Source organism: Nicotiana tabacum, chromosome 4 (assembly GCF_000715075.1).
Source record: "Nicotiana tabacum cultivar K326 chromosome 4, ASM71507v2, whole genome shotgun sequence".
In the NCBI taxonomy this organism is placed as follows: Eukaryota; Viridiplantae; Streptophyta; class Magnoliopsida; order Solanales; family Solanaceae; genus Nicotiana; species Nicotiana tabacum.
The window spans coordinates 97,957,575-97,971,416 of record NC_134083.1 but is presented as its reverse complement, the minus strand read 5'-3'; positions in this window follow the sequence as shown (position 1 = coordinate 97,971,416).

Genomic DNA, 13,842 nt, shown 5'->3' with positions numbered 1-13,842 from the left:
GGAGCATGTGTGTGTTACTTGGTTATATTGGCTTTTTATGGTGCTTGCCTGTGTAAATGACTTGGAAAGCTACGTTTGATCCCCTAGATATGTCCAGATGGTTTCCCATTTGGTATGCACTAATACATGTAAACAATAGAAAGAAGTGTGTCTTGGGCCTTTGATGTGCTTTCAGTAAGATGAGTATTGGAAGTACTAATACCACACACTAATAAAACTTCAATGGTATAGACACATCAAACCTATGTGTACCTGCAAAAAGAAATGAACAGATTAGTAGTAAAGGGTTGGACTACTTGTTCTCTTTCATGTCCGGGCATATGCAACTAATAAAGTCTGTGAGGTGTTGCAGTTGTGTTGATGAACTCAGTGATTGATGGTGTATTGTGGATGGACTGCTGCAGGAGGTGATGAACTAGAGTCTGCAGTAGTGGAATGCATAATTTTGATTGGGTGACTTCCTGTTGAGGGACCTGTAATGTGTAGATAAACCTCTAGTTGTTACCCTGTTGCTTTTGTGAGAAGAATGGGTGAATGGTATCCTGAGGTTCACTATTAAGCTCTCTTTGTGGAGTTGTCTAACTTGACTATTTCCTTGCTCTGAAATGCATGGTAGAGCACTTCTGTTCCAATTGCAGTTCAAGAGATGAACCTGCACCTTAGTGTTAGAAAATTATGGCATGCTTTTGACCACTGATGTACCCTCAGTAGATTGAGCATTGGAAATGCTAAACCACACTCTGAAGATAGATTAGCTCTCACGTTCTTGTGGGTTATGAGAGATATGTGTGGACCGATGGAAAGGATTAAGCTGCCGGATTCATGAGCATTTGGTTGACTGCTTCTGAAACTACAGGCAAGGTGTGTTAAACTGGGATAATGAGGTTGGTTGGGTGGTTGTCTGTTGTTGTTAAAAGGTTGAGTGGAAGGTTTGTTGTGCGATATTGGTTTAGTCTTGTTTTCATTGGAGGATGTGTGTTGGTGTTTTCATGAGCTGATTATCCATGGGGGGTGGTGAAAAAATGAACTGTTGGTCTGGTGTGAGGGTTCTTGGGTGTAAAGGTTTGTAGTAGTACTCTAATTCTCCTTCAGTAGTTTGAGAAACATATTTCTAATACCACACACAGAAGTAGAATCATAGTACTAGGGGTGGCAAACAGGCGGGTCGGATCTGATATGGACGGGTAAAAAATGGGTAATGCAAAAAACGGATAAATTATTCGACCCGGTCCATACTTAATACGAATAAAAAATGGGTTAACCAGCGGATAAAATGAGTTACCATATTATCCATCAATGGATTCACATTAGCCTCAAGCTCTAATATGAATTTGCTACCACTTGCAACATAAGAACATTACTGAAATGATTTTCCAATAATTTGCAATGAGTTCCTAGCTACACGGTTTAACAGTATCAAAACATGTGACTTTAATTTTTCTAACTGATTACTATGATTAAATATAAAAAATATATAAATTTCACTAAAATTCTTCATCTTCAATTCAAGTAGTGAGGGGGTTGACTAGTTCTTCATCAACAAATTCTCTCATCCATTCTCTTTATCTTCACGTTCCGTCATCCATTTTGTCATCGGCAAGTTTACATTGTAGTTCCTTTTTATTTACACCACTGCAACCAAGAGAAAAAAGATAAAAGAAATGTATCATATTATTTTTCTTTAGTTTTTCTATTAATTGAAGGTTTAATCTGAAAGTTGAACAGTGAAAACTAAAAGGAGCTCGCTCAAACCACATCTTCAAACTCCCACAGCATACAACAAAATAGTAAGTATCAAGACAATAAAATACATTGAATACACGAGCAATATATACTAAAATACACCAGCAAAATACGTCGAAATGTACCAGCAAGAATCAAGAATGGTACGCTTTAAACCAGATAACAAAATACATTGAACTCACCGGCATCATACATTGAAATGCACCAGCAAAATACAAAGAGAGCAGAAAGCATTGCAGAAAGACAAGGAAAATTTGCATGCTAATGTCTATCTTCATTTTGCATTTAACGCATGTGTGCTTAGCTGTGTAACTAATTCAAAGGTTGCAAAAATGATATCTTTCTGGAATAACCAAAAAATGACTTTCTTGAGCAGGAATGTTTCATATTGTCAGTAGTATGCAACAAGGCATCTTAGTGAATTAGATCACATAACTAAATCTACTTGTGAAAGCTTCACGTATATGAAAAATATATGTGACTCAGAAAATATGAATCTCTTTTTCGTTGTGAAGTCATAGAGACAAGTTGCAAATATCAAAATATAATGCTTAGAACTTACTATGACGCATTATTTCCTGGGTACATTTAAGATGGACATAAAAATCTGAACCTGAGTTTTTTCCGTCTTAGCACCTTTATTTTAGCTAGTTGTCTATTAGGTAACGCTTCATAGATATGTTTTCAAATATTTTTCCATGTAAATATCTTGCTGGACTAGGAATCATTAAATCAAAAGTTGTTTCTATTAGGATTTTGGTTCCTTAATATGCCTTTAAAGCTACCTTACAGATCAAGTAGTGCTAATCATGTTCCTCGAAAATTGCAGCATCTAGAAGTCTTGGATAAATTTTAATTTCCATCTGTTGACTGATGAATAAGATTCAACTCTGATCTCTGAATTAAACACCAGAAATGTTAAACTAGCACTTGTAAGCAAAACATTTGATCCAAATACCACATCCAATTATCAAGTAAAATAGTATGGCCAACAATCAAAAGTGGCTATCATCAGATACAATACTTTTCTTAGAATATTAGAGTAGTGGTTCAATAGAATCCCAAAAGTATAAGAAATTAGAAAGAGAACAACAAAGGGTACTCTTACCTCTAAGTTTCGCAAGATAAGGTTGAAGAACAATAACAATCTCATCTTCTTCATCAGAGTCAGATCTATCATCAAGATCTTATACAATTTAAAAAGAAAAAGTATAAAATATTACAGTTTATTAGTTATTCAGAAAATAAAATAATCCAACCTAGATAAGATTAATTTACCTTCTCTTCCACAAATCGAATCCCTAGTACATAGATTTAACTCGGCATTTGCGGGAAGGATAGAATTTCAAAACTTTCTAATGACACGACCACATATGCTAAATGCAGATTAAGAGGCAACTGTGGTGATTGCAACTGTAAGGCCTAGTTAAATAGTACCTAAAACCCGGAGTTGCATGGCGCCGGGGTAGAATAATGTGATTGAGGGTTGTAGAGTATTCAGGTGAATTTCAGTACAACCTTCCATCCACAAACCGACGCGCAGGCAGAGCGGACTATTCAGATGCTCGAGGATATGTTGTGTGCTTGTGTTCTTGACTTCAAGGGTAGCTGGGATGATCATTTTCCGCTCATAGAATTTGCCTACAACAACAGTTATCATGCTAGTATTCAGATGTCACCATGAGAGGCTTTATATGGTAGGAGATGTAGATCTCCCATTGGATAGTTTGAGATTGCGGAAGAAGAGTTGATAGGGCCAGACCTCGTGCATCAGGCTATGGAGAAGGCTAATATCATTATAGAACGATTAAAAACTGCTCAGAGTTGTCAGAAGTCTTATTCGGATATACGTCGCAGGGATTTAGAGTTCAAGGAGGATGATTGGGTATTCTTGAAGGTTTTCCCATGAAGGGTATAATGCGTTTTGGTAAGAAAGGGAAGTTGAGTCAAAGGTATGTCAGACCGTACAGAATCATTCAGACGATTGGTCGGGTGGCTTACAAGCTTGAACTACCTCCAGATATGTCTTCAATGCACCCGGTGTTTCATGTATTGATATTGAAGAAGGTGGTTGGAGATTCGTCGCTTATTATTTCGGTTGAGACTATTGAGGTTAATAAGGAATTGACTTATGAAGAAATTTCAGTTGCCATTCTTGATATGCAAGTCTGTAGGCTGAGAAATAAAAATATTACCTCCGTGAAAGTGCTATGGAGAAACCAATAGGTCGAAGAGGCAACCTGGAAGGACGAGGAAGAAATGAAGAAGAAGTACCCTAATTTGTTTGAATAGATATGTATTTATGAAGTTGTGTTCTATGAAAATGTAAGAGTTTACCTTCTATGAATTATGTTTTACTTGTACAATTGATGTTAATGGTGTTCCTTTTTGGTAATATACTGCTCATGAGGCCATGATTGGCATTGTTTTCATGTTATGTTACATCTTTGGATTATGTTATGTTGTTAGGTTTGGTTTATGTGATTATCTGGCAGGTGGATAGACCCAATTATAAGGGAGACTCTAGCAAAAGCTTTGGAAATTTAGGGAGTTAGTCAAAAATTTGGGAATGCTGGTGTGGGAAGTAATAGCTAAGTCACATTGGATACTAATGGTGAACTTTAGCCCTCATTCGAGGACGAATGATCTTAAGCAGGGTAGGATGTAAGGCCCCATAAAATTTCATCTGAAACCCGGGATTTCCTGGCACTGAGGTAGAGTAATATGATTGAGGATTGTACAGTACATCGGGGAGTTGAAGGAATTATTTTGCAGACCATGGTGTTTCTGTGGTCCACTATGCGACCGTTGAACCACTTTGTGGGGCGCACATCGGCCGAAGAGTGAAGAAGAACTTGAGCTAATTTTGAGGACCATTATGCGACCACATAATTATTTCGCGGGCCGCACAATCCATCACAGATCCAGCATGAGAAAATTTCGAAAGGAGGTTTTGCGGTCCATTATGCGATCGCAATCCGTCACAGACCCGTCCAACCCTGTCTAATTATTAGGACCCTTTCTGCGGTTCCCTTTGTAGGGCGCATACTTGTTTTGTGCTCCAGTTTGCGACTGCAGACTCGACTTCGTAGAGTTTAAGTTTTGGAAAAATTTCACTCGATCCCATTTATACAAAAATAACTTGGGGTTTATTTTGGCTGGTCCTAACTGATATTTTAGAGAGAGTAAAGTGGTTTAGAGTGGGGGGAGGGGGGTTCCTAAGCTAATTGATCATCAATCCTTGCTCAAGACTTGGAAAATTCAAAAGGAAAACTCACAATCATCCAAGAGGTAAGGTTGCATACCCTAGTTTTAATTTTGAGTTTGGGGGGTAGAAAATGGTTAATGGGGAGTGTGATTCTTGGGTGTGAGAGTATTATTTATGCATACATGTACTATCAAGGTTTGTGGGAAAGTTGTTGATCTCAAATAGGTAGACTTTGGATTGTGGGATGAAGGAATCCACCATAGGAGGACCTTGAGCTCATAATGTCCACCTAGTATTTTTGAAAATGCTCAAATGAGCTGAAACCATGAATACCTTCTTAATTTCTGTTCAAGTTTGTTATATTTCCAAATAAATCAAATTTGCTATGATTTCTGGAACATTGTAGTAACTTAAGAAAGCTCAAAGCAATATATGTTGGCTAAACTCCTCTTGTACAATCGATCCATGATATCCTCGTAAGTTGTAGTTATGTTGGCTCAAGCTCTTATGTCTCATGTTCCGAGTTGTTTCTTATAAACTTAACTGTTCCGAATAAACTCTGTGTCAAAAGTTATATGTTCAAAATGTATACCGAATGCTCTTATCATATTGTGATATTGTATTCAAATGTGACCATGTGTCGAAATATTATGAATTCAATTATGTCTCAAATGCTAGTTATTATGCCAAATTGTGGAAGAAAACCCAAGGTGCCTAAGACTTTTAAAGTGTCCCAGAATGTCACATAGTCATGTCTAGTAGAGTCCTTCTTATCGGTGTGTTGTTGACCACATCTATAATTAGGAGGCTACTTGGGCATTTAGGAATAATACCCTTCTTTGATATTCTAGATCGTGCAATAGAGCTGGTTGTAAGACTGTTCCTCCTCTAACTCATGCATTGATCTAATTTTAAGTATATGACGCCTATGAAGAAAGCAAAAACTGGACAAGGTGCCAACGCCACCCTAGGAGTGGCAGTTGATTCCATACCTGATGATGTGGGTGAGCACCCGAGGGGTGATGATATTCCCCCAACTACTACATTACCTGATTCTACTACTCCTAGTTAGACTGCACCAATCCCTACTCCTACTAAGGGTGCAATGATTCCTCCAGCTATTATTCCAGTTTCACCTTCAGCTCCACCTCTCGGTCCCTGTGTTTATGAGGGGGACCTTAGGGGAGACATAAATGTTGGCTCAGATAGTAGCTTCCCAAGTCCAGAGATTGAATGTTGCACCAACTTCTTACAGTCAGCCAGGGGATTCCGCTAGTTCCAGAGTGAACAAGTTTTTTCAGTTAGATCCTCCAGTGTTCACAGGTACTAATCCTGAGGAGGACCCTTAGGACTTCATTGATGAGATGCACAAGACTCTCCGAGTTATGCGTGCTACTTAGACAGAAGCAATGGAGTTGGCTTCCTACCGCCTAAAAGAGGTGGCATATTCTTGGTTTGAACTTTGGGAAGAGTCCCGTGAGGAGGGGAGCCCTCCAGCGAGGTGGAGTATGTTCACCGATGCCTTCATTGATCACTTCTTGCCTTCCGAGACTTAGGAAGCCCATGCCGCCGAGTTTGAGAGCCTGAGGTAAGGTAGCCTGAGTGCGTGGAAGTACTATATGAGATTCACGCACCTGTCCAAGTATGCTATTTATTTGTTGCCCACTATGGAGGCGAGAGTGCGCCGGTTTGTGTAGGGCCTTAGCCCCTTGGTTATTAATGAGGACGCTACAACTGCCTTGAATTCTGATATGAACCATGGAAAGATGGTGGTATTTTCTCAATCCACAGAGAATCGCAAATTGAAGAACAGAATGGAGTGAGGGGGTAGAAATAAGGCATGGTCCACGGACAACTTTGGTGGTTCTTCTGGTAGTGGTGGTGGTAGGTCGATATTTAGGGGAGGATCATCAGGGCCATCCCAGTCCTTTTCCAAGTCTTCAGTTAGTGCACAACCATCAGGGCCCAGTCAACAGCAGTGGAGCCGTTTCAGGCCCGGTCAGGGCAACAGGGGATCCTACCAGCAGGGTCGGCTTGGTGGGAGATTCCAGCAGCAACGGAGTCCCCCACGCCCTAGGTGTGGGAAGATGCACTTAGGGATTTTCTACATGGACCTACCCATATGCTACGGATGCGGGTGGAGTGGCCACATTCATAGGGATTATCGTTCATCCCGCCAGGGTGTGGGCAGAGATACGACATAGCCAGCCAATTCTACAGTTACTATATCCACAACACCTCCTCCAGCTCAAGGCACTCTAGCACTCGCAGGGCGTGGTGTAGCTCGGGGTGGTACACAGAGTGTGGGAGGACCCAGCCGTTTCTATGCTATGAAGGGTCGCCAGAGTTTAGAGGCTTATCCAGATGTTATCACAGGTATATTTACTGTCCAATATCATGATGTATATGCCCTTATTGATCTCGGTTCCACTTTGTCATATGTCACTCCTTATGTTGCTATGGAATTTGGGATAGAACTGGAATAGTTGCATGAGCTGTTCTCTGTATCTACTCCGGTTGGTGAGTCTATTATGGTCGCGCTGGTTTATAGGGATTGTGTTTTCACAGTGCGTGGTCGGGATACCATGGTCGATCTCATTGAATTGGGAATGGTTGATTTTGATGTAATAATGGAGACGAACTGGCTTTATTCATGTTTTGCTAAGCTTGATTACCGAACCAGAACCATAAGATTTGAATTTCCAAATGAGCCAGTTATCGAATGGAAGGGGGATGATGTGGTGCCGAAAGGTAGGTTTATTTCTTACCTTAAGGCCACAAAGATGATCAACAAGGGGTGTATTTAACATTTGGTCTGGGTTACAGACACCGATGCTGATGCACCTACACTTGAATCTATACCAGTTGTGAATGAATTTCTGGAGGTCTTCCCAGATGAGCTCTCTGGAATCCCACTAGACATGGAGATTGATTTTGGGATTGATGTGATGCCCGACACATAACCTATATCTATTCCACCCTACAGAATGGCACCAGCAGAATTAAAGGAGCTAAAAGAATAATTGAAGGATTTGTTAAAGAAGAGTTTCATCCGGCCGAGTGTGTAGCCTTGGGGTGCACCGATCCTCTTTGTAATGAAAACAGGGTGGGTCTCTGAGACTGTGTATTGACTATCGGTAGCTCAACAAGGTCACGGCCAAGAATAAGTACCCACTGCCAAGGATAAATGACCTGTTTGACCAATTGCAGGGTGCTAAGTACTTCTCCAAAATTGATTTAAGATCCGGGTATGACCAATTGAAAATCAGCTTTCAGGACCCGGTATGGGCACTTTGAGTTTTTGGTGATGTCTTTTGGGCTAACAAATGCTCCAACAACTTTCATGGGTTTTATGAATCGATTCTTCAAGCCTTTTATTGACTCCTTTGTGATAGTATTCATTGACGATATTCTTGTATATTCACGAAGTATAGGGGACCACGCCGATCATCTCAGGGCAGTTTTGCAGACTCTGTATAAGCACAAGTTGTATGTGAAGTTTTTCGAAATGTGAATTTTGGCTTGAATATGTCACATTCTTAGGTCATGTCATCTCTAGAGAAGGAATTAATGTGGATCTTCAGAAGATTGCAGCTGTAAAGAATTGGCCTAGACCTACAACTCCAACAGAGATTCGCAGTTTCTTGGGCTTAGTTGGGTATTACAGAAAGTTTGTGGAAGGGTTATCTACTCTTGCCTCTCCGTTTAATAAATTGATGCAGAAGAAAATTAAGTTCCAATGGTCAGATGCTTGTGAAAAGAGCTTCCAAGAGTGGAAATCAAGATTGACTACGATGTCGGTAATGACCCTACCATAGGGTATGAATGGATTAGTAGTGTATTGTGATGATTAAAGGATCGGTCATTAGTTTGTATTGATGCAACATGGCAAGGTGATAGCCTATGCTTCTAGGCAACTCAAGAATCATGAAAAGAACTATCCCACACATGACTTAGAACTTGCCGCAGTGGTATTTGCATTGAAGATTTGGTGTCATTATTTGTATGGGGTCCATATGGATATATTCATGGACCATAAGAGCCTCCAATATATTTTCAAACATAAGGAATTAAATATGAAGAAGATAAGATGGCTTGAGTTACTCAAGGATTAAGACATCGATATCCTATATCATCCGGGGATGGCTAATGTTGTGGAGGATGCTCTTAGCCATAAATGTATGGGTAGTTTGGCTCACTTGGAGGCATATCAAAGGCAGTTGGCCAAGGAGGTTCATCGGTTGGCTAGTTTGGGAGTTTGTCGTGCAGATTCTAGTGAAGGAGGGGTGCTTGTGCAAAATAGGATTGAATCATCCCTTGTTGTGGAAGTCAAGGAGAAGAAATAGATGATCCATTGTTGGTACAATTGAAGGAGGGGATTCATAAACATAAGACCACGACTTTTTCTCTTGGCATGGATGATGGTACACTAAGGTACCAAGGTCGATTATGTGTTCCAAATGTAGATGGTCTCCGGGAAAGAATCATGACCGAGGCTCACACTTCTAGGCATTCCGTTCAACCGGACTCTACAAAGATGTATCATGATATTAAGGAAGTCTACTAGTGGAAGGATATGAAGAGGAATGTAGCGGACTTTATGGCAAGATGTCCAAATTGTTAGCAAGTAAAGGCCGAACACCAACGGCCGGATGGGTTGGCACAAAACATACAAAATATCAATATGGAAGTGGGAGATGATCAATAAGGACTTTGTGATGAGTCTACCTCGCACGCCTCACAAGTTCGACTCGATTTGGGTGATAGTGGATCGACTCACGAAATCAGCTCACTTCTTACCTGTTAAGGCTACCGACACAGTAGAATAATATGCTCAGTTGTATATCAAGAAAATAGTTAGGTTGCATGTCACTCCAATTTATATTATCTCAGATCGAAGGGAAGTTCACGACTAATTTTGGAAGTATTTCAGCAAGGTTTGGGTACTCAGGTGAATCTTTATACAACCTTCCATCCACAAGAAGGAATAGCGGACTATTCAGACGCTCAAGGATATGTTGCGCGCTTGTGTTCTTGACTTTATGGGTAGATGAGAAGATCATTAGACACTCACAGAATTTGCCTACAATTCTAGATGGTTCGAGATTGGGGAAGCAGAGTTGATATGGCCAGACTTCGTGCATCATGATATGGAGAAGGTTAAGATCATTATGGAATGGTTGAAAACTGCTCAGAGTCATCAAAAGTCTTATTCGGATGTGCATCACAGGGATTTGGAGTTCAAGGAGGATGATTGGGTATTCTTGAAGGTTTCCCCCATGAAGGGTATAATGCAGTTTGGTAAGAAAGGGAAGTTGAGTCCAAGGTATGTCGGATTGTACAGAATCATTCAGAGGGTTGGTCGGATGGCTTACAAGATTGAACTACCTCCAGAGATATCTTCATTGCACCCGATGTTTCATGTATCTATGTTGAAGAAGGTGGTTGGAGATTTGTCGCTTATTGTTCCAGTTGAGACTATTGAAGTTAATGAGGAATTGACTTATGAAGCATTTCCAGTTATCGTTCTTGATAGGCAAGTCTGTAAGGTGAGAAATAAAGAAATTGCTTCCGTGAAAGTGCTATAGCGAAACCAATAGGTCGAAGAGGAAACCTGGGAGGACGAGGAAGAAATGAAGAAGAAGTACCCTCATTTATTTGAATAGTTATATATTTATGAAGTTGTGTTCTATGAAAATGCTAAGAGTTTACCTTCTATGAATTATGTTTCACTTATACAGTTGATGTTAATGGTGTTCCTTTTTGGTAATATACTGCTCATGAGGCCATGATTGGCATTGTTTTCATGTTATGTTGCGTCGTTGAATTATGTCTACGTTATTAGGTTGGGTTTCTGGGATTCTCTGTCAGGTGGATAGGCCCAATTACAGGGGAGACTGGCAAAAGTTTTGGAAATTTAGGGAGTTAGTCAAAATTTGGAAATGCTGGTGTGTGAAGTAATAGCTGAGTCACATTAGATACTAATGGTGGACTTTGGCCCTCATTCCAGGATGAATAATCTTAAGCGGGGGATGATGTAAGGCCACATAAAATTTCACCTAAAACCGAGGATTTCGTGGAGCCAAGGTAGAGTAATGTGATTGAGAGTTGTAGAGTACGTCGGAGAGTTGAAGGAATCATTTTGCAGACCATGGCATTTCTGCGGTCTACTATGCAACTACGGAACCACTTTGTGGGCCGTAGATTGGCCGCAGTGTGAAGCAGAACTTGAGCTAATTTTGAGGACCAATATATGGCCCATTATGCGATCGCATAACCATTTTGCGGGCCGCACAATCCATCGCAGATCTAGTATGAGAAAACTTAGGAAGGAGGTTCTACGGTCAATTATGTGACCGCAGATCCGTCGCAGACCTGTTCAGCCCTGCCCAATTTTTGGGACCCTTTCTACGATCCCCTTTGCGGTCCACATACCTATTTTGCGGTCCGGTCCGGTCTGCAACCGTAGACCCTGCTTCATAGAGTTTAAGTTTTGGAAAATTTTCACCCGATCCCATTTCTACAAAAACAACTTGGGTTTATTTTGGCAGGTCCTAACTAATATTTTAGAGAAAGGAAAGTGATCTAGAGTGAGAGAGGGGATTCCTAAGCTAATTCTTCATCAATACTTGCTCAAAATATGGAGAATTCACATGGTCTTCATCCAAAAGGTAAGGTTCCATACCCTAGTTTCAATTTCGAGTTTGGGATAGAAAATGATTAATGTGGAGTGAGATTCTTGGATATGGGAGTGTTATTTATGCATGCATGTACTATCAAGATTTGTGGGAAGGTTGTTTAGCTCAAATGGGTAGACTTTGGGTTGTGGGATAAAGGAATCCACCATAAGAGGACCTTGAGATCATAATGTCCACCTAATATTGGTTAAAATGCTCAAATGAGCTGAAACCTCAAATACCTTCCTAATTTGTGTTCAGTTTTGTTATATTTCCAAATAGATCAAAGTTGCTAAGATTTTTGGAATATTGTAGTAACTTAGGGAAGCTCAAAGCGAGGTATGTTGGCTAAACTCCTCTTGTAAAATTGAATCGATGATGTTCTCGTAAGTTGTAGTTATGATTGGCTCAAGCTCTTATGTCTCATGTTCCGAGTTATTTCTTATAAACTTGACTATTCCGAATAAACTCTGTGTCTAAAGTTATATGTTCAAAATGTATACCGAATGCTCTTATCATATTGTGATATCCTTCGAGATTGTATTCAAATGTTACCATGTGTCGAAATATTATAAATTCAATTATGTCTCAAATGCTAGTTATTATGCCAAATTATGGAAAAAAACCCAAGGTGCCTAAGACTCTTATTTGCTCATATGTGTACTAAAGGTCGTGATTAGAGATGCTTTATTGTTGATAGTCCATGATGATGTTTGAAAGTGAAAGGGGTGATCATGACATATGAAATACGGCCACTGTGCCAAGAATGATATTACAATTGTGGCCACTAGTGCTAATGAAATGAAAAGATGAGTAAAGGACTATTAACTGAACTGAATGTCCTCCATATAATAAACAAGGGAGTATCGTTAGTCACCGAGGAGGGGTAGGTTGAAATGACCTAACCCTGAAACTACACGTGCCGATGTAGGTGTGTATTGTGATTATTTCCCTTGTTTGGAATGAGATTGATGTGATGAGATTATTCCCCTTAAATGGGATGAGATGATTGCTAGCAAAGGGTGATGTCTATCCCCACGGCATTGTGGTGAGATGGCTTACTCGGTCGGGTCGAGATCGGACGCTATGCCGTACACATGGTGGTAATTGTGCTTGAGATTATGATTGAGCTAATGATTGAGATTTTGATAGTTATTGTGATTGTGGTTGATGTATTTGGGTGATAAGGACTAGCCGATCGGGTTGTGATCGAACTCCGTGCTAAAGTCAAGGTGGTATATCGGTGCTAAAGATCTCCCAACCTAAAATATGTAATTTACTTGAAATCTTGTCTTGCACCCAACTTGGTGTCTTGGTATTGTTTGAGGATTCCATTGATTCTACGATTGTTATTCCTTGTTTTATTAATCGTTCCATTGAGGGGGTGTTTATTCATTCATACTAGTACTATTCTATATGTAATAACTTCCCTTTTGCCAGGGGCTCTGCACCTTTAATGGATGCAGGTGGTTCCACAACAGGCAGCTTTGATCAGTGATAGCGGTGTACCCTCTTCCCAGCTGACTTGGTGAGCCCCACTTCATTTCGGGGTCATGTATCTTTTGTTCCTTATGTATTATATTTTGAGGTATAGCCGCGGCCTTGTTGCCGGAACTATCATACTACTCTTTTGTATCTATTAGAGGATCCATAGACATAGTGTGGGTTGTATGTAGGCGCTGGGAGAGTCAAACTTGTAAGGTTGTATTTGTACTGCATGTTACACTTCAAACTATGAAAATGTATGTATTTTGAGACTTATAAACAATGTAACTAATGGTAATGAATTGGTGTTGTTCACATGATCCTCCTCATTGTCTAATTAATAAAATAGATCTTCTCTTTATTCATGAGTGAGGTCGGGTAGAAGGTATTGTACATGCTTGCTCGGTCGAGTTATTGCGGTTGAGCGTCGGTCGTGCTTCCCGAGGTCGGGGTGTGACAGGAACACTCAAGAGCTATTAATGAGAGTTCCGGATACCTTTGCATGTTATTCTCCCCAAAGCCAAGTACATTCAGATTCGAATTTGCTTTACGGTCAATATTAGCTTCCTCTAAATACAAGTCTAGTTGTGTTTTACTGGTACTTGACTCCAACTGACTCTCAAACACATCTAATGCATCCCTCATTTCATTGCTACCACTACTACAAGCATGATCCCCCGATAACGAGGTTGTAGTCGAAGTTATCATGTACTCTTTGATCAATGATTG